General features: G+C 39.6%; 1 protein-coding gene across 1 annotated transcript in view; it reads right to left on the reverse strand.

Annotated features, from left to right (window-relative positions):
- LOC124861260 (beta-1,3-galactosyltransferase 1-like) overlaps positions 1–22,632 on the reverse strand; it is a 176,313-nt gene that overhangs the window by 70,392 nt on the left and 83,289 nt on the right. Inside the window, exon 2 of the mRNA XM_047354832.1 lies at positions 7,231–7,286. The gene's annotated coding sequence lies outside the window, so the exon portion shown is untranslated. The remainder of the gene's footprint in view (positions 1–7,230; positions 7,287–22,632) is intronic.

Below are 22,632 nucleotides of genomic sequence, written 5' to 3' on the forward strand. Positions count from 1 at the left end.
AGTTTTCTTGTCTCGTACTCATAAACACAGAATAGGGAATCGTCTTGTCTGCTGACCTTGATGTAGCTACTAGTCACAGAACCAGTTCAAGCTTGATGACAGGGTCAGCACCCAGTAATCAAACAAATGACTGCTTCTTCACTACGGCTTTCAATCTGAAACTGATATGGCTAATCCAAATAAGAGGCATCCTAAGTCCAACTGATTTCTGTTTCTACTTCCTTAACTATTAATAATTTGATGCCAACTTCTCTCTCCAATGCCTTGTTTCCTGCTGTGATTTTTGTGTCAGCCCAAATATTTAGAGCTTATACCATTACCCTTATGTAAACTTCCACACATTCTTAGTCATCTCACAAATGTATCAACAAACCCCTGTAGCTTCTGTTTTGAAGGCTATTTGATGTTATTGTTCTTCTTGCTGCTTGCCAACAGAAACCTCACCACATTCTCATTTAAAGTGGCAGGTGTAATCTTTTGAAATTGTCCTTTCCAGCTGTGATATTTGGGAAGCTCTTAAAATTGTCACTTCATTGATCTGAGGACACTAAGAGGCTTTTTATTGTGGCTGCCGTGCCATTATCACTAAGGAATCTCTCGAAATGAAATAATGCTAAACAATGCCAGTCAGTGAGGGAGCCAAACTGTGCTATAAAGGCCCAACAGTTTTATCATTGCTTCTGGGTGTGCAGTCCATCAGTGTGTGTGCACTGTCATAGTTTGCCTTGCAATAAATCAAGCAGCAGGTCAAGCGGAGCTCATTTGGGGTAAGCACGCAAGTTACACTTGAAATAAGGGATGACCCTTAAGGAAAATACATTTAACACTTCTGTTTGAGTTGATAAATTATTATTTGCACTGACAATTAATTATGTAGAGTTCATGCTCCCTTACACAAATACTAAATTGTTTTCCACTCAGCTTTCCACCTCCCACTGCGCCAAAATGGATTTTCCCTTGAGGCCAGCATTCAGGGTTCTACATTTGTAATGACCTACAATAATTCAGCCGTGATTGATCAGCCAAATCAACTAATGGGCTACAACGTTCCAAGAAGTGCATCTCGAAGGCCTTTTTTTTTTTTCCCAAACAGCTGCATCCAGCATCACCTTTGCCAATATTTTGCCAGTTGCCGAAACAACTCATCACCCCTGGCTGATACCTGAGCGTGGTTGACTGAAGAATTCGTGCACGACAAACTGTGCCATACGTTTGCAAATATGGGGCCATGACAGCTCTGTACAAAGACACCCCTTAAAGATGTATGAGTTGGTGGCGTAATTTATTCATAGAAGATTGAAAAAATGGTCCCAAGACATGATAAAATGCTCTCCGAGGTGCTTTTAAAAAATGATGAGAGAGTTATGCAAATCGGGCTCGAGGTTGGATCTGTGGAGCATACTGTTAAGTTAGCTCAACAACAGGCTGGTGGATGAACACTCTGAACACCTACAGAGCCTTGCAAAAATATATTCATAGCCCAACACCTTTGCATTTTTTCACATTACAACCACAAGCCTGGTGTGCATTTGTATTAAGCCTCTTTTACCACTATATCAAATCGAGACATTCAGTTGTCACCTCATTAGTTTACCTGTATGACTTAATCTCAGTAAAAATTCAGCTGTTCTGTGAAGCCCTCAGAGGTTTGTTAGAGAACATTAGAACAAACAGGACCATGAGGACCAAGGATCACAGCAGACCTGTCAGAGAGGTTGTGGAGAAGTGTAAAGCAGAGTTAGGTTCTGAAACAATATCCCAAGCGTTAATCTCAAAGAGCGATTTTCAATTCATCACATAAAAATGGAAAGAGTATGGCACAACTTTAAACCTACCAAGACAAGGCTTTCCACTTAAACTGACAGGCTGAGCAGAGAGAGCACTAATCAGAGAAGAAGCCAAGAGGTTTATTGTAACTCTGGTGGAGCTGCAGAGATCCACAGCTCAGAAGGGGGAATCTGGACTTTATGAAGGTGGGGTAAGGAAAAACCCATTGTTGAAAAGAAGCTGTTAGATGTCACATTTGGAGTTTGCCACCAGCCGTGCAGGGGACACAGTAAACATGTGGATGAAGGTGCTCTGATTACGTGCGGTCAAAATGGAACTTTATAGCTTACTGGCAAAATCCTTTCTGTGGTGGAAAACTAACACTACACATCACACCATCCTTAACACACATTCCTATATGGAAACATGGTGGTGGCAGCATCATGTGTGGAGTTTCTTCAGCAGGGAAAGGAAAGCTGGTTTCAGTTGATGGGAGGATGGATGGAGTGAAATACAGACAATCATCGGAGAGATGCTGCAAAAGAATGTCTCTTTCTACACCTAAATCTATTTTAAAATGTTAGGCAAAGCTTGGATTGTCGCAGACGCTCTCCATCCAGTCTGACTGAACTGCTAGAGACATACCTGAAAAGGTTGCAGCTGTACTATTACTGAAAGCTTTCAAGAAAGTAAGTGCATACCATGCGTATTTGTAATAAAATTAAAAACCATGCATCATTTTCCCTCCCCTTCAAACTGCTTCACTGTGTTGGTTTATCAAGCAATTCTTTTTTAAACTTTAGGCAAGATCCAACACAGTATGAGATTCAATTCATCCCCTTTTGGCAGAAAGTTCTCAATTATGCAGCTAAACAGGAAGCATTTACTTGCATTTGGATGTGCATCAAAGAACTGCTTGGTTTAAATTAACAAGCATTACAAAAATCTCTTTAGTCCTGATCCAGGAAACAAGGGAAGCAATTCAAAGATTCTAAGATGCTCCCTGTTCCTCACCAAGTCCCATTAACATATTCATATTATATGCTTTTACTTAAGATTTTAACATATGATGGTGCACGAATCAGCCATGCATTCAGATTTCACAGCAATGTTATGCAGTATAGCCAATATGCTGCAGAGGTTTAAGCCAACAGTCAGTAGTATGTTTAGACTCAACTCTGAAGTGAAGTTTTTAAAAACTTCACTTCAGAGTCCCCCCACCCATTTCAATTAGATTCAGAAAATTGAATATATTTCTAACGTGACGCTTTCTTCTTAAACGGGCTTTAGAATGGGGAATTTCAATGCTTTGAAAACAATAATACAGCTGCAACAATGTGTCGGGCTGCAGAGGTGCTGCAATTAAAAATGACATCATGTTAAAATACTCTTTATGGCTAAAATGCAAATTATATGCAGATTAGTAATATGATTCATGTATTAATTTGCCATGCTGAGTGGTGATTAGGTGTGTGGGAGTTAGTGGCAGTCACAGAAGCTCACTAATGGCTAAAAACATTATGGTGGGAGGGAGAGGGGAGCTTAGGCCAGCCTTTTCCTTCATTTACTGTGAAAGGTGACCTTTTAACAGAGTCCCTGCTCGTGGCATTAGGGAAGCTCACATATGTAGGGGATTTGAACTTTAGCTCACACGGAGCAGTCGACATATTGAAGATAACCGTTTCTGTCTCTGCAGGCTACTGCATGCACTGAGCAGCAAATAGAAAGCAGAATGACAGCTGCTCTTTATGTCTTCTTTTTCCACAGACATTAACAAGATTTTGTCTCGGTGGCCAACAGCAGGACTAAACTGCCAGATTTACACCCCATTATCAGGGAAAATATGGATAATGTGGAGTAAGACAAGAATTTAAGTAAAGTTTTAAACTTCAAATTTGAGTTGTGCAGGATTCCTCCTTAAAAGCTAATAAAAATGTTTTAGTGATATTATTTCACATTAGGTGAAAGGCTTGGCTGTATGCTAGTCCAAGCCCCATAAAACAGACACAAATGTTTGCTCATTTTAAGACTTGATGCCAATATTGAAAGGCACATAGCATAATTTTTACAACTTTTTATTTTCATCTCTGTCCTGGGTTGTAGCTCATGATAATGTTGCCAAGGAGTGATAAAATTATAAATGCAACATCAAACTGTGGCATCAATGCATATGATGTCCATCCAAGACAAAAGCAGTGATTGTAAAATCTCCAGCTTAATATTGAATCCTTAAAGCGAAAAATCAAAGAAAGTCAGGAGTAATGTCCAGGTTTAGTAGTTTGGTGACATTACAGACCAGCACCCTGTCAAAACACAAACATTCTGGCAGCATCCATCCATCTGACCAGCACTGTTCAGATGTGTACAGGCATGGCTTAGTGCAACTCTCCCAATACTCCCAATCACCAGAATAGAGGCATTCTTTCATTAGCAGGCCATGCAGGGTTTGGGAAAGTCTCACTTTTCTCCACATTATCATTCCACGTTTTACTTGTGTAAAGCTGCAGTAATGTTGTCACTTTTCATAATGAATGTCAGGCTTGCCACAGACGTTTTTGATGGACATATGATATAAAAAATAAAAAACTGTTGTAAAAGTACACATTTCCTTACCTGACAAACTTTATGCTCACAAACATAAGTTGTAGTGTCCTTGATGCTTCCTGTCTGTAGAATAAACTGTGTTGTGACCTTTTCCCTCAGCTTTGGGTCATGGCTCTCCAAGTTAGTTGGTTGTTTTTCATAATAACTTCTTAACTTTCAGAGGACTCACCCACATCTCCTGCACAGATTAAGTTTGTGGCCAAAGCATACCATACAACTTTTCTCCGTGTCACCAAAAAGCATATCCCGGTTAATAAAGGTCTTTTAATGTGAAGAAAATATTCTGTTCTGTGATTAATGAGTGACATTTCCAGATGCTGCCATGACATACACTACAACATGTTTTAATGGGCATGATTTGAAAGCTCTTTTTGTGTCCAAAAGGTGCATTTTAAACAACTTTTCTGCTTTTAAAAAAAACACTGAAAGGTTGACTGCAATTTGTGTATGTTTAATACTTTTTAGATAGGAAGGTTTTCTGACTCCAAAATATAATGTTAAGTGTCTTTTAAGTGACAAATAACCTTGTCTGTGGTTAAAGGCCGTGATCAAGGTATACCGTAGGTTTTAAATATTACAGTAATAAGATTGCTATGATTGTTCATCACAATGTTCCTACAGTTTAAAGCCTTTTAAAACATGCCAGAGAACAGAGCTATTTTATGCCTGAGGCAACAATATGGACAGTATCGTTACTTAAGGATGCAAAGATAAATGAGGCAAATATGTCCTCAATGTATCTGTCCAGCACAGATGTATATTAGATTTACTCATTACTGTAGGTAAAAATATGTAGCTTCACTAGACAGACTACTTGATATGTTCAAGTAGATGAGATGAAGGATTTATAAAATCCTTAATACTGCCCTAGACGTATTGAGTAACACAGCAGCTACAGTACCTACAGTAGCATTATTAGGCAACTTGGCTTTATTTTAATAAGGCCTACCGAAGAAAATCAGACCTTTAACATAAAACAAGAGCAGAGCTGCACCACGCGGTAGATCCAAAAAGCACCTGACAAAGAAGATGTTTCTACCAAACAACAGTTAGAGCAGCTCTGTTCTTCACAGAGCTGCACGGTCCATTATTGTACCATTTGCCAAGTGTATGCGGAAAAACCCCCACCATAAAATAAAATCTGGCATTTTTATTGAAATTGTTCATGTAAATAACATGATGCCCTAAAAAGGTAATCATACCATAAGAACCTCATGTCTAGTCCGGATCTTCCCACACAAAAAAACACAAAATAGAACCTTTTGGTCTTAATTCCACTCGCCATGTTTGGAGGACGAAGAATGAAGAGTACCATCCCAAAACCACCATCCCTAGTGTGAAGCATGGGGGTGGAAGCATCATGCTTTGGGGGTGTTTTTCTGCACATGGGACAGGACGACTGCACTGTATTAAGGAGGGTAAGAGATTTTGGGGAACAACTTCCTTCCCTCAGTTAGAGCATTGAAGATGGGTCGTGGCTGGGTCTTCCAACATAATAATGACCCGAAGCACACAGCCAGGATAACCAAGGAGTGGCTCTGTAAGAAGCATATCATGGTTCTGGAGTGGCCTAGCCAGTCTCCAGACCTAAACCCTATAGAAAATCTTTGGAGGGAGCTCAAACTCTGTGTTTCTCAGCGACAGCCCAGAAACCTGGCTGATCTGGAGAAGATCTGTGTGGAGGAAAGAGCCAAAATCCCTGCTGCAGTTTGTGCATATCTGTTGAAAAACTACAGGAAACATTGGACCTCTGTAATAGCAAACAAAGGCTACTGTACCAAATATTAATATTGATTTTCACAGGTGTTCAAATACTTATTTGCAGCAGTAACACAAATAAATTATTAAAAAATCATACATTGTGATTTCTGGATTTTATTTTTTTAGATTATGCCACAGTGGATATGCACCTAAGATGAACATTTCAGACGCCTCCATGATTTCTAAGTGGGAGAACTTGGAAAGTCGCAGGCTGTTCAAATACTTATTTTCCTCACTGTACCATGGAATGGTTTAGATCAATGTATGTCCATGTGTAAAAATGGTTCAGTCAAGGTTCTAAATCCACCTGAGAATCTGTGGCAAAACTTGGAAATTGATTTAAGGCATTACCAACCAAGCTGGCTGAGCAAAGGAGTTCAGCTAAAGGTGGCTCTACAAAGTATTTACTCAGAGGGGGAGAGAAACAAAATCCACAAATATGCTTCTGTGACTACCACTGACACGGTGTGCTTTATGGCCAAACATCTCTTTGTTGGTCTGATTGGTCTAAATTACGTAATGCTGAAAGTCTGGTTCTTTGTTCATAAGCAGCTTTTCCACCATATTAATTTCGAAGAGAAAATGCCTTGTTTTCCAAGCAGATTATTGTTATTCTACTTTTTGTAATCGTACAATACGTCACAAACAACATCTTAACATGCTAAGCAAAGTTTTTCTAGTTTGTTCGCTGTTTAGAAGACTGGCAGCTGTTTTAAATGTTTCCACTCCTTTAAGTAAAATGAAAGTTTTCAAATACAACCTTTTACCAGATTGATGGGCAGCTTCTTTAAGGTATCATTTAAAAATGTTTGCTTTATTTGTCACATAATGAAAGCTCAAAATATGTTCTTAGATAGTATATTTCCTTCTTTCCATGATTGTGAATGTAACACTACTACTCAGAGGCAAGAATAACTTCATCTTTCCTTTTTCTCTCAGTTTTTTTTGGCTTTCTTCCAGTTAAAAGCTCAGTGATGTAGACAATCACTGTATCAGCCCATTATGAAGAGTCTCTTAAATCAGAAATAGGCTTAACCCCTGAGTAAGCAGCAATTTGACAGACAAATGGAAAACTGAGGTCAGTGTAGCACGGCGTACCTGACCCTGCTGGCTCTCATCTGAGGCAACATGGCCTCCGTCTATTCACACAATCTCTGGAAGAAAAAAGAAAAAGGAAGGTCAGAAGATCTGCTGAGACTACAAGAATGGCACTGCAAGATTTGAGTCGTAACATTCTCAACATGTTTTTCTGAGACTGAAACGTCATTGTGCATCTGTGAAAAGTAAATCCCTTAAAGATGAATAAATGAATTTCAATTTACTTTAGCTGAACCCATTCTGTCACGAGATAAAACATTAGATCAGCATTGCACTGGCAAATTGGACACACACAAACACAAGCTCTCCTTCATGTAAACTGCAAAACAGCTCGAGTCAACTGAAATGCATCTTGACTCGAGTTTTAAGTGCAATCAGCCGATGGCTCATCAGTATGCTGCCGCCACCACCCCTGTCTCCAAGCTGTGGCAACAAACAGACACGATGGAAGATGGAACTATCTTTCATAAGAACTTATCACTCAAGACCCACTTACGCCTGCAAAAGGTCAAATGAAATTCTGTTCCATCAAACTGGGTTTTTCATTTGAATAATGAGCTTTTGGTGCAGACGCCGGGCCTGAAAACATGAGAATCTCAAGAGTGCTTTAAGCCATCTCTTACCGTGAGGATGCCACCAGTAAATACAGTTCTGACTGGCACTAACAATGTTACTTTCAGCAGATCAGAAAGACGGAAATGTGAAACGGTCCAATATTCTCTCTCACTCAACATGTTCATGTCTGGCATTCAGCTGTAACATATTTTTATGGATGTATCATCACTGTCAGAAAAAACATGACACCTGCAACACTATTTCTTAAAGACTAAGAGGGTGTCCAATATATTGTACTTTGCAAAAGTGTTCATTGGTGAAGACTCCTACAATGTGCTCTGTGACCTGCGCAACCTTAACAAAATTATTTGATTGTGGCAAATTTGGAAAACCTTCAATGTGGAGGTAATCATAAAGCTGCTATGCACATAGTACTTATGAATACAAAAATGTTAGTTTGGTTAAACTATTCAAAACCAGTTTTATTGTGTGTTTAGGATGGTTGTCCTGTTGACACATCCTATTGTGTTCAGATTTCAATTGTCTAACTGTTGAGTTAAAGAATTAGCAGGTGGTAGCACTCTAATCCTACAAACTTGGTGTAATACACAACTACCACAGGAAACCATTCTTGCTCCAACAGGCTTGACACTTAGAACAGCATGACATGATCCCAAACACCCATACAGACTGATTTGGAGTGGATAAAACAAGCCAAGGTTAAGATTTTTGAAATTGTCCCGACCTAAACCCTCTTGAACACTTATGGCCTAAAAGCCACATCTGGGCCAGAAACCAACATGTTTAGTTGAGAAATACCAGTTATAATATGATATCTAAATATTGGTGGGAGTGTAAGTATTGGTATATACACTAAAGGGAACACTCAAATAACACATCCTAGATCTGAATGAATGAAATATTCTCATTGAATACTTTGTTCTGTACAAAGTTGAATGTGCTGACAACAAAATCACACAAAAATCATCAATAGAAATCAAACTTATTAACCAATGGAGGCCTGGATTTGGAGTCACACACAAAATTAAAGGGGAAAAACACACTACAGGCTGATCCAACTTTGATGTAATGTCCTTAAAACAAGTCAAAATGAGGCTCAGTATTGTGTGTGACCTCCATGTGTCTGTATGACCTCCCTACAACGCCTGGGCATGCTGATGAGATGAAGGATGGTCTCCTGAGGGATCTCCTCCCAGACCTGGACTAAAGCATCCGCCAACTCCTGGACAGTCTGTGGTGCAAAGTGACGTTGGTGGATGGAGCGAGACATTATGTCCCAGATGTGCTCAATCGGATTCAGGTCTGGGGAACGGGCGGTCCAGTCCAAAGCTTCAATGTCTTCATCTTGCAGGAACTGCTGACACACTCCAGCCACATGAGGTCTAGCATTGTCCTGCATTAGGAGGAACCCAGGGCGAACTGCACCAGCATATGGTCTCACAAGGGGTCTGAGAATCTCATCTTGGTACCTAATGGCAGTCAGGCTACCTCTGGCGAGCACATGGAGGACCATGCAGCCCTCGAAAGAAATGTCACCCCACATTATTACTGACCCACTGCCAAACCGGTCATGCTGAAGGATATTGCAGGCAGCAGATCGCTCTCCACGGTGTCTCCAGACACACGTCTGTCACATGTGCTCAGTTTGAACCTGCTTTCATTTGTGAAGAGCACAGGGTGCCAGTGGTGAATTTGCCAATCCTGGTGTTCTCTGGCAAATGCCAAGCGTCCTGCACGGTGTTGGGCTGTGAGCACAACCCCCATTTGTAGACGTTGGGCCCTCATACCATCCTCATGGAGTCTGTTTCTAACCGTTTGTGCAGAGACAAGCACATTTGTGGCCTGCTGGAGGTCATTTTGCAGGGCTCTGGCAGTGCTCCTCCTGTTCCTCCTTGCACAAAAGCGGAGGTAGCAGTCCTGCTGCTGGGATGTTGCCCTCCTACGGCCTCCTCCACGTCTCCTGGTGTACTGACCTGTCTCCTGGTAGCGCCTCCAGGCTCTGGACGCTACGCTGACAGTCACAGCAAACCTTCTTGCCACAGCTCGCATTGATGTGCCATCCTGGATGAGCTGCACTACCTGAGCCACTTGTGTGGGTTGTAGAGTCCGTCTCATTCTACCACGAGTGTTAAAGCACCACCAACATTCAAAAGTGACCAAAACATCAGCCAGAAAGCATAGGTACTGAGAAGTGGTCTGTGGTCCCCACCTGCAGAACCACTCCTTTATTGAGTGTGTCTTGCTAATCGCCAAAGATTTCCCCCTGTTGTCTATTCCATTTGCACAACAGCATGTGAAATTGATTGTCAATCAGTGTTGCTTCCTAAGTGGACAGTTTGATTTCACAGACATTTGATTTACTTGGAGTTATATTATATATTATATATAAAGTGTTCCCTTTATTTTTTTTGAACAGTGTATAACTCTAAAGCTTAGTCAAAATTCGGTACTTCTACAAGGTCTTGAGAAGGTAAAAGGCAGGCTTACAAGGGACATCAGCTGTTTTACAATTCAGGAGTATAACGAAAAGTAGCATCAAAGCAGGGAACCCAACATTTCTTCATAAAAATCCTCTAAAGAGTGTCCCATGACAGACTTGGCAAAAGAACCATTAGTAGTGACTATAACTGGCAAATTGTGGGAGCAATGGAGAAGCTTAAGCCCTCCTGGGAGTAATGAGGTGAGTGGATATAGGTGAGGCATTAGTAACAAGGAACAAATAATGAATTGGTAAAAACAGGAAAGTGTTACCAGTGAGGGAGATCAAAATAATAGAATACATTAGTCAAACAACTGTACTTGTTCATTAATTTTAAATAAATGTGTGCTTTAAGACTTTGTTCCCCAAAATGAAGCAGAGAAAGTAAAAATTCGACTCTATGATAATGAAAAAACAAACTGCCGAGGTTATCCCCTTAACCCAAATGCTTGGTGAATTCCACAGGATGAAATATGAAATGGTAGGGTAGGGTAAAATGATGCTGTATGATAATAACATCAGTACGTTGTTTGAATAACGTTTTGTTCAGACTAGAGAACAAGTTTGTTTAGTTAGTATAGCAATGGCCTTTTACCTGCTAATTAGTTAGCATAAGCTAGTGCTAGCTTATAGTCAATAAAGAAAGAAAATACTTCAGTTCTACAGTTCTATATATTAGGCTAAATTGTTGGCTAAACTCAGTAGTCAAATATAGCTGTATTTGACAGTATTAAGTTGTTCTCTTTATTTTTTTTTAAATCTGACACTCTCAGATGCAGAATTAAGATACAAATAGATGGTTATGGGTTATTCCTTTAGTCCACCATTTAGTAGGCTTAGCACAAATGTCTCTACCCTGTTTTTTTAGGTTAAAAGCCTAACCCAGTATAATTGGTCAAACCAATAACGCAACCCTGTTGTTTTTATTTTTTTAAAACTTGTTTGCTGAATATTGGAGCATTTGCATGTTGCTGGACGGCACTATGCCTTTCCAACGTCATCAGCCATTTTGTACCGCAGGATAGTCTGCTCCTACAATTCCCAGCGGGCACCGCGGCTAATAAGACAGGGGCGTCCCAGGTCCGATGTTACAGTCAACTATATAACAGAGGATGAGACGGCCCACCATTGCTTTTCAGCCTGGGACCTACACACTGTTACCGGCATCTAAAGCAGCATTCTGGAGAAGAAGTCCCACATAGATTTTCATTCATTCTCCTCGTTAGCCAACGAGAAAACTAAGCCAATTAAGCTTACAGGAGTAAGAAGGCTTGTAAGTTTTCAACATTACCGATCAAAGACGTGGGTTTAACACGTAACCAAAAAACCACGGAGTTTCAAGCAGACGGATTGCCACCCTTGTTTTTGTTACAGTCGACTGCTGACGGTCAGATCATATTTTCCCCTTTCGCCAAGGAGGCCAGAGGATGGAAATTGACCGCTCTTCTTGGAGTTTAAATGCGGACGCACAGTAACTCCCCCCCCTCTCACTTGCTGCCCCAGAAGGAAACTTCAACAAGTAAAATCCACCCTTTTATTTTATTTTTATTTATTTATTAGGAATAGCGTGGGCAGGGTAGAGTAGGATCTAGTGCGATTTCGAATCGCCACTTATAGTCTCATATGTTCTAAACTGTATGTGCATGCAACCTTTTATTGAAACTTTGATTTGCTGTGGACATCTGAAAGCCGCTGTGCTTCCCAGCTGTGTGTGTGTTTGCTGTGTTGTTTTAACACCTGAGAGCAAGCTCAGGTGCGCTGTGAAACTGGACTGCTATAATAACCTTGTGGTGAAAATAAACCATTTTCATTGTCTTCAACCTCGTGTTACTAGCTTGCCGCCAAAAGTTTATTACCCTTTGTCCTCAGGGTTTACAACATTGCTTGGAGGAAGTTTATGACTGCCTGTGTCCCGCTGAGCTATACTTTGGGGAGTGGCCTCCCCGAGCCTCGCTCAGCGTCACATTATCACTTGTTTGCCATAATTGCTGGTTTGATTCCATACACACTCACTGCTGTTTTGTTTTATTTTGTTTAGTTAGATATTTTACCCCCTTTTGTGTAGAACTTTGCATGTTTGATTATGTGAAGATTATTGAATCGGAAGAGCGAGTGTACCAGGGCTGTTGATTTAATAAATATTCACGTAGATAAAGAGAAGGCGTTTGTGTTTATTTTGTGCAAGAGTGATTTGTCAGTCAAAGTAAGGTCAAAGTTCCCCACGTTTTGGCAGAAATGGTTGATTAAACAGTGACATCTAGTAATAGTTATCAATTATTACTGAGTATTTAACGGTTGTAATTATCTTGGGCTTTAGGCTACAATTACAACACCAGAGGACATCTCTGGCTTCGATTCATAAATAAGGATTTTTGATTAAGAAATTAATTTTCTCAAATTATGATTTTAAATTATAATTCTTGATAAATATTAATTAATCAGTAATCATAATCCCAATATGCTGAACACAATGAGTTTATTTGAACCTGGACTGGGTTAACAAACTCAACCAAACTGTTGTTTTATTTTTAGATGGCAATGTTAATTATAAAGGTCATGTGATGAATGAAGACATCAACTTAGTCAAAGTCCATAACCGCCGTAAAACTTGTCGTTAGGTAGGTTTCTCTGTTGGGGCAACTGCGTTCCATTAACCTTGGAAGTTGGAACTGAGAAGTCGAAGTTTACGTCATCTCAGAATGCAACGTTCCAGTTTCCTGCTTGTTTTTGTATGTATTGCTAACAACTGTAACAACAGTCAATAACACTGTTCAATGCTGTATTTCGTGCATGTAAACAATGCTGAAACATCACGTTATAAACAATGAAAGTAGTATGTGTTTGACAGACTAAATGTTACATAAACATTGAAGAACTTCTAAAATCAGTCAAAGTAAGAACTTTTTACTATTATTGATGCGAATAGCAATCCTGAATGCGGAAGTCTGGTATGGTCGTGTTGCCCCGACTTTCCAACTCGTAATTCTGACTTTTGGGGCCATTTCAGTTGAAATTTCCTACTCGGAGGTAGGAAATTCCAACATGCGAGTACAAATGGAACCCACTATTATATCCAGGTTTGGCAAGTTTAGCGACAGTGCTAATGCTAAAGGCAAACTTGCTAGCAAGCTTAGCTTCTTCACCCTGAGACGGTAATCGTCAATAAATGACATCTCAGCTATGGTTCTCAGGGCAATGGTTTACATGTCATCTTGTTAGAATAAACTTGTATTCAGTTTGAATTATTTGAGGCACAAAGTGCCAAACTTGCAAGCTGACTGAGCTTCTTAATCCTGATGAAGGCGTTGACACCTGTTAGCTGTGGTCGTCAGGGAAACGGTTTATAAAAGTGTTAGAATAAACTTCAAATGTTTACCATTCAATAAAGTTGCTTTCTTAACCACAAACCACTGCTGTTTTGGTTTCTTTTTTACCCAGAGGACAAACCAGGTGAGCAAAATTAGCTTAATTATTTTAGCTAGAATTTAAATAATTTAGTTGAAAACAGTTTCAAATTAGGTATTAATTTAACACATTTTTAAATTGGCTGTAAGGTTTTATATAGGAAGAAATATTTTTGAGGATCTGTCGTCTAAAAATGTTATGATGCTAGACGGGTAGAACTCAAAATCCGGAGAGAATCCATAAGAGTCAAAAAAGCTGGATTGACCATTCTCATCCAAAGTCAGAGCTAACCAGTGTTCTCCAGGCATGTGTGAAGGATTTGTGTTCACAATAAAGTAGGCCGGCCCTGGGAATTTGTCAGCGAGCAGCGGCAGCTGGTCGCACGGCCACACACCACAAAACAAATCTCCCAGCAGATGATGCAGCAGGTTCTCAATTTCATGATTATTCATGTCTGATTAGATTAATAATAATCCACCAGCACACGCCTCTTTGAATCAATCTCTAAAATAGAGTCATAACAAGCGTAGATGATCAGCGTGGTGGTATGAGGCAACGGGTTTCTGAAACGCATTTCCAGTCTTAAATTCCCACTGGAAACTGGAGATAGAGCATCTGTGTCGTCACCCGGGTTAAGATTAAATGCGAATAGAGAGTATCCTTTATTAAATTCCTGACGTGTTATACTCAGCGGAAGATCTTTTAGATGTCCTATAGCCGTAAACAAGTTGTAATACTCTCTCACTGAACTACCTTGGTTAAAATTGGGCTGGAAGGCTTTAGCAGGAATTTGTCTGCCATCCTTACACAAAGCTAAATATTCCATATCAAAATGATTAAAGTCAAACGGATTGAGATCGCGTGTTCCTGTAAAAGCGTCATGATCCAGTAATGCAATCACCACATACTTGGGAAAGATACCTAAGAAAAGATTCTCTTGGTTGCATACCCTTGAATTTTCAGGGATGGAACATGTTTTTACATTCACACGTGAAAGTGGATCGAGAGCATTTGCTTTCATTAAAGCTGTAGTGTGACCCAGTCGTACAGCTGGAGAGACGGTAACTTTTTTGATGAAAAGAGATGCTCCTAATATCCTGAGTTTGAAAGTGGAGTCTCTAGCGGCCATGAGACAAAAGGCATCGTTGGCTCTTGTAAGTTTAATTTTGAGGTCAACAGAGTTTAAAAGAAGTCTCTCGCAGAAAAATAAGTCTGCATGCAGGGGGCCTAGGAGATGTACCTCCCTGGAATTTTCCGTAAAGCCTGCTCTGCTGTTAAGACCTTGGTTAGGGCCGTTAGTTAAAACAATAGAGTTCAGAGCACCTGCAGTGTCTTTATAAAAAAGATCAGAGCTAAACTGGGTTTTTAAAGAATCCTCAGAAAAGTTTAACAATGTCTCAATCATGGCTCTATATGGATGTGTAGCGCTGGATTGTGAAATCAATCGATCTCCGAGAGTGACGTCACACTGACTGAAGATGGTGTTTAACAGGTAGTTGATGAGCCCTACAGGTGCATCATCCGGCAGGTTTGTTCCATCCTCGTTAGTAATTTTCACTCTGAGATGCAACAGTGTATCGTTGAGATCTAGATACTTTTCTCCATCTCCCAGAATGAAAAACTGGATCGGGCCTCCATCGGTGATTGCTGATAAAGGCTGGATCTCGGTGTAAATTTTATCTTCAATCGATAGCTGCGTCATCGGGGCAGAAAATAAGTCCAACTCTGCCAGCGTGCACTCTGATGATTTGTTATGTAAAAGAGCCATTATTTAAATATATCAAAACATGCGGATGACTTCCTTCCTCTTTGTTTGTCAGCTCCAACTGATCTCCTTTTTCGCGTTTGTCGTTGTTTTTTTAACCGTCCTTAAACGATCACCAGGGGGTCTTGTTCTGGGTCTTTTGGATAAAACCATAATTCCTGAACCTTCTTGACCTTCGGTGCGTGTAGAACCACTCATTTTACTCACGGCTCTACCGATGACATCCGAAGCGATATTTGATGCAGCCTTTTTAAGATGGGGTTTTGCAATAGCAAATCCTTTTTTAACCAGAGGGGATACGAAGCGGAATAATTTTGAAAATAATGATCCAATTCCGCGTCCGTACATGACCGGGGCCCCATAAAACCCTGGCAGATTACCGCCTGATTGACTTACATAGTAATTTACAAAGCGATTTGGATCACGTCTCAGACTTAGATGAGCCATGTTCTCTCTTGCCTGCTTGATGCAGTGTAGAAGGACCAGGGTAATATGAATGATAATCAATCAGTCTTAGAGGTTATATATATCTCTGTTTATACAAATAAAATTTATCTCCGGCTACGTTGTGATATCACCGGTTTGAAGTGTAGTCTTACGATGGTCTTACCATAGACGAAATTTACAGGAACATTTTGGTCCGATTTAATTTCTATATGGATATTTTCAATATGTCTTCTGGAAACTGGAAGGTAGTGGGCGGGGTTAAACGTCAGAGTAACCATATCACTGAAGTCGCCTTGTACTTTGACGGTCCGCAGTAAAGGCGCAAAAGTGTCGCCTACTATTTGCGGGCTGACCACGTCGCTGTAACAGTATAGGTGATAGAAACCAGCCTTTATATCTGCCGGAAAAGGAGCCAGTTTTGGTTCAGATACATGAATCCATTCCCCTGGTTTCACGCCCATCATATAAGCCAGAGTGTTGAAGAAGCATATTTCATACGGACTGCTTGCTTGAAATGCAAATCTCTTTTGAACTTTGCTGAATTTAATGCGGATACCCGAGTTCATTTTTTTGAAAAACAGTTCCATCTCTGTCTCGAGTTGAATAACGCTGTTATAGTAGCCACTTCTGATCCTTTGCGTATTGATCTCCACATCGCCAACCTTCCTCCATTCAAAGTAGGCATCATGATCCGGTAAATTATGCCATGTATGAGGGTATGAAATCTCTGCTAATGCACCCATCCATTGGCCTTCTAAATCAATATGTTGAGCTAAATTTACACGGAAACTTGAACTGGTATTATTTTTAAACAATTCCATGCTAGCGTTAGAGGGAAGGGTAATGTAAAAACCGTCATCCTCTGCCTTGCTGTCCATGATGCTGTATGAATCGTTAGGTTTTAGCACACACCTATTTTATATGTTTTGTAGTTCATCAAACTTGATCCAACTGTTGAATTTCTCAGGCCAATTTTTCCAGCATGTAAAAACCTGTTTGACGCCCTTGATGGTGCGTTGATTTAATATTTTCTCCACTTGATACATCTTGTCCTTAAATATTTTTACTTTTTGAAGTTCCTCAGCATAAAAAGAACCCTCAATAGGTTCTCCATCCAAATCTTTGTGTTTGTATACAGGAGGAGATCGGGGTATCTGTTCATACACTGTAAACACTTTATCTGTAAAACTCTGTTTGTATTTTTTGTCAAACACTCCACGTACCTTGGATATTTTGACAAGATCCCCCTGTTTAAACATTGTCACTGAGGCCCTGCAATATCTGTTGGAGGTAACATCGTACAGATTCTGAAACACTTGAAAGGCATTTTCTGAGGTCACTTCCATTGGGCTCATCTTAATGCTGGTGTGGTATGTATGGTAGTAGCTTCTAGTTAAATTTTGCAGGACGTCAATGTACCGCCGGGTGTTGTTAGCAGTAAAATATCTCCACATCCTTGTTTTTAACGTACGGTTAAACCTCTCAACCACAGAGGATTTTGCTTCACTTGCTGTGGCAAAATGTTCAATACCGTGTTTCTCCATTAGAAGTTTAAATGTCTTGTTAAAAAATTCTTTCCCTGCATCAGTCTGAAGTTTTTTTGGGACCTGACTTTCTTTAAAAACTGATTCAAAAGCCTTTAGCACCTCTGCAGCAGTTTTCCTCTTCAAAACACGTACATACGCCCTCTTTGAAAAGATGTCAATGACTGTTAATAAATAATTGTAACCGTCATTTTCCTTAGTCAGAGCTTGCATGTCACAGAGATCGGCTTGGAACTGTCTCAATGGTCTGGTGACAAAAACTCTGTTTCTCGGGAACTTTATTCTTGCAGGTTTATGTAGAGTATAGGTATCTTCTCCCGATAAAAAATCTTTAACTTTTTCAACCGCTACCTTCTTCCCCGTTTCATCTTGTATAACCCTCCTCAACCTTTCTAAACCCCCTAAACTTCCCGGATTTGATGGGTTGTAATATACATTTTTTATGATCCTTCTTTCAGACATCCCAGTCTTATGCTCACTTTGACAACTACTTGTTAAATAATGAAAAAAAAAAACACCTGAGCGTGTATATTTATATTTCTTTTTTATTTTTATTTTGTACCCGTATTTAATAGAGAAACAGAAAAAAAAAAACACATTCAGATAATAAAGATCAATTCAAACACTGCAAGAAACAGCTGCGGATGTCTGAGGTCTGGTCACCTATTCATTAAACAGTGGATGTGTATTGACTGAGACAATGCTCCAGACTTTGGGCCAGGAAAAGAGCACATTCCTCTTAATTATTTTGCCTACAGTTGGTGTGAAGACTTTTGTCTGAGACAATACACAAGAAACAGCTGTGGATGCATTAATTCAATAAACAGTGACTGAGGATTTTATAACCTTTATTTTTTATTTTTTCAGTTCACTTATTTCTCTGTTTTAGATCATCTGTACAAGTTACTGGTGCAGATTAGATTGCTCAAACATTTGAGCAGAGGAAGAAAGGTTCTGTATCTACTTTTTGTCTCCTTGTTTTTTAGATGTAAAAACATCCATCTAAATAACCCGTGTTAAAACAAAATTAATTTACAATTCTGTCAGGTTCTCTCTTTTTATCAGAATTTTGTGTGATGTGCCTGCATTAACCTGAGTGACCTTTTAAAGTGGATAAACTACATGTTGTTTTTTTTTTTCGGTTCATCTCTATAACAGAAGCCAATTTATCCTTCTTTTCTAAATAACATCTAAATAACCCCTGTGTTAAAACAAAATGAATTTACAATTCTGTCAGGTTCTCTCTTTTTATCAGAATTTCGTGTGATGTGCCTGCATTAACCTAAGATTCGCTTCCTTGTAATGACAACATCTGGCTAATGACAACATCCGGTTAATGATGATATCCGGTTACGTCACAGGAAGGCCCACCACCGGAAGTCCCGCCCTAGGATGTCCCAGCCACCGGAAGTCCCGCCCACCTGTCAAAATTTTCACACCTCATTTGATTGAAGGATGTACATTTAGTTAGCATTCATCGCCTCATCCAGGACATTATCGTCCTATAAATGCGTCCTTCATAGGATGCAGTCCTGAATTTGGACACAGCAACAGTGAATGACATCCGTGAATCAGTAAATCTGTGTTTGATTAATCTCTGGCTTCAGGAACCTGGAGGTGTGACACAAAAAACTGAATTTTGGAACTGAAATTGAATTTCAGACCTGAAAGTGAAAGTAGTCAAACTGAATTTTCAATACAAAGCAAAGCAATTGTCAAAGCAAACAAGTTCAGTTTTAAACCATTATATTTAGGTTTCAGTTAAGCGCAATTCATTTTCAAACCAATGCATTTAATTTCAAATTACACAAAAACAGATTCAGTCTGAGCAATTCAATTCAGTTTCTAATGGCACAAGTTTCTTCCCATACTTTTAAACTGACAATTTCTCATCCAAAATACTGAAAAAAATCTATACAAAAAATTTATGAAAATTGTACCAATTTGTAACCAATTTTATGGGTTAAATTAAAAATGCAAAATCTAATCTGTCAGATCAACGGGACGAAAAAATGCATATAAGGAATCTTCTCCCAGTCAATTAGTCTGTGAATCAGTTTTCTAAGGACATTGATGTATTTTGGATCAGTGTTGAAAGAACTGACATGATTGTAGAGCTATGCCTAAATGAAAACCAATAAAAAGAAAGCTCTGAAGATGAGCCCCAGTGAGGATCGAGTCCTCTCTCTGTTACCCCTACCCAGGAAGAGTGCAACGTGAGCTGAGTAATTAGGAAAAACTTTCAACCCATGGACTCCGAGTGTTGTTCCTCAGCAGTCAGCAACTTGATCGCAGCTTAGATACACCCAGCTGTCAGCTCAGATCCAAAGTAATCAAACACCACCATAATCAAACTGCTCATGCTCCAAAATGGCTCATGGGGAGAGGGAAATCACCTAACTAAACAGAGGCAGAGGAATACTTATTAGTGCATTACAAACACAGAGCAGTCCAGCCTCACTCCAGAAGCTAATTCAGACTTCTCTGTCGTGCATTTGCCTTGCAGTGGAATCATGCCTCTGCTTTCCATTTACATGATTTTTCCGATGATGGAAAATATGCCATTAGGAATGCATTACGCCTCTCCCCGTCACAGTGCTAATCAGCATAATATGAATTATTGCTATCGTTACAGTGGGTGGCTGAGAAATAACAGTAGGTCTTAATTATTCAACAATGAGAAATAATAAAGGGAAAGCAAATGCACCTTTAGTTTGTGCTGCCAACAATCATTAAACTTCGTATTCGTCTCCCCTGTGGGAGTAGAACCAGGTTCTGTGTCTGTGTTGTGGGAATCATTTGGAAGTCTGTAATGAGCAATGAGCTCGCCCCCACCCCAACCTGATGGTAACCTTGGTGGTGTTTGCCTGTAGACGCTGGGTGAGGAGCACAATGATTGTGTGATTCACATAATTGTATCAAGTTACAAAGTTTCACTCTAATTACTGTTGTTTCTGTGTGCAATTAAAAAAAGAAAAACTGGGGGTATAATTTTGCAGAAACTCTTTTTTACTTCATGTTTAACTTCTATTTCCAAAGTTAAAGTAGGTTGCATTATTATTCAGAACTACCTACATGATATACTGTGTTGTTCATAATTTTTAGGGATCCTGAAAAAATATATGTTCCTCTTGACATTTTTCAGATGACGTCGTATTATAATCATAGACTTTTATATTATTTATATTTTAGGTGATAGAACAGCTCTGTCAGGAGACTAAAAGGTCAACCTTCACCCCAGTTTTAAGTCTTGTGTAGTCTAACAGGGTTTTTTTCCAGAACTGCCTTGTATTTATCTTTATGGCTGTATTTATCACCCATCTTTCCACCTACTGACCAGTTTCCCTGTTCAAGCAGAGGAAAACCAGTTAGACACCATGATACTGTCTCATACATATTGTATCACACTCTCTCCATTTTAAGATGAGGAACTGAACAGTGATCTGAGAGACGTTAAAAGCTTGAAGTGTTACACAACCTAATCCGGCTTTAAACTTCTCTGGAACTTTATCCCTGATCTGTCTACTGGGTTCCTTGGTCTTCTATTTGTTTACCAACGTTCTCTAACAAACCTCTAAAGACTTAAAATTACACCCCAGTAGACTCTTTGCAGGAACAAAACTGATATGCTAAAAATTGACTAACATTGGCTGAGCCCGATGTTAATGCCGATATATTGTGCATTCCTACTTAAAACTATATTATTTTCACTCCACAGTTATTGGCATATTGTGTTGATCTATCACATAAAATCCCAACTGAATACATTACATTTGAGTTAGTGGTTGTAACATGACAAAATGTTAAAAGGTTTAGGGGCTATGAATACTTTTTCAAAGCAGAGTATTATAATGCATTTTCCTTCAGATAAATAGGTGTTGGCTGCACCCAGAAATAGCACTGCAGGGCTTCTCTGACCTTTCAAAATCAGCTGCCAATCAAATTATAGTCAATTTTCTACTTTGACATGCTGATTACAGTGGACATTATTCAGAGTTTTGAACTGCTGCCCTTCAAAAAGAAAATGAAGTTTGTGAATGTGGTGAAGCAGAGATGACTTCAACACATCGGAGAAAATGTTTAATAATTTTATCAAAGCCTTCATGAATCAGCTTCCCTTCAGTAAAGCTCTAAGGGCCAACAGCCACATCCATCAGCGCTAACATTTGCTGTAACATCCCACTGGAACTCCAACAATCGTGATCAGTGATCTGTACAGTTAAATGTAAGGGTGGGGTGGGGGCACTGCCTTTGTGTGATCTGAAAGGTTAACACAGATACCGCTGGATCCGGAGATACCCAGCAGAGCGGATGGGATAATTAATGTTCAGCCTAAAGGCGTCCCAAGGACTTCCTGTCAGCCACTGTTAGCACCGTCGACAAACTGAGTATACCCACAGCAGGTATGGAAATTATGTTAGATTTTTTTTTGTTCTGCAGGTGCTCCATTCTCTGCAGCTATCCTGAGCTGCTGCCCACCTAACACTGCTCCCGTCAGTGCATTGTGCCGAAGGAAATGAAATTCAAGGTCACATTTCACTCGCCTGCTCAGTGGATTCAGTTTCAATTGAAGTTCTGCCACGTATCCAGATCACATAGGTCTCTGTCAAAGCAAAGCTGTACTTTATTCCATGCTAGCTTTGCACAAAAGATATCTTTCTTCCTTGTGAAGTCTCTCGAAAGCCTTTCAGATCAGCCGAGATGTGAATTATTGGATTGAGCAGGACATATTTTCTTCATTTTTTAAGCAGACCCAGTCAGGAGAGTATGTGAAAACTTCACACATTAAATATGCAGACCTAAACTGTTTAGCTTGTGGAAAAAAACAAACTGTGGAGTTTTCCTATTTATCAGTTTGCTGGTGCTAAACTATGAATTGAAACCATTGACTGGAATTCCTTACAAAAGGAAAGGTTTGATTCACTTTAAACTAAACAGTGTAATGTACACTATATTGGCAAAAGTATAGAGATGGCTCTCCAAATACTGAATTCAGTTTTTCGACTAATTTTATGGTTACAGGTGTATAAAATCCAGAACCAGGGCATGCAGGACGCTTCTACAAACATTTACTGAAAGACTGATTTTTAGCATAGCGCTGTGATAGGATTCCACCTGGGTTATTATTCCATAAATAACATGTCCTACTGTACATTTCACTGTCAAAGGTAAGAGGTATCAGGAAA

Source organism: Girardinichthys multiradiatus, chromosome 24 (assembly GCF_021462225.1).
Source record: "Girardinichthys multiradiatus isolate DD_20200921_A chromosome 24, DD_fGirMul_XY1, whole genome shotgun sequence".
Lineage (NCBI taxonomy): Eukaryota > Metazoa > Chordata > Actinopteri > Cyprinodontiformes > Goodeidae > Girardinichthys > Girardinichthys multiradiatus.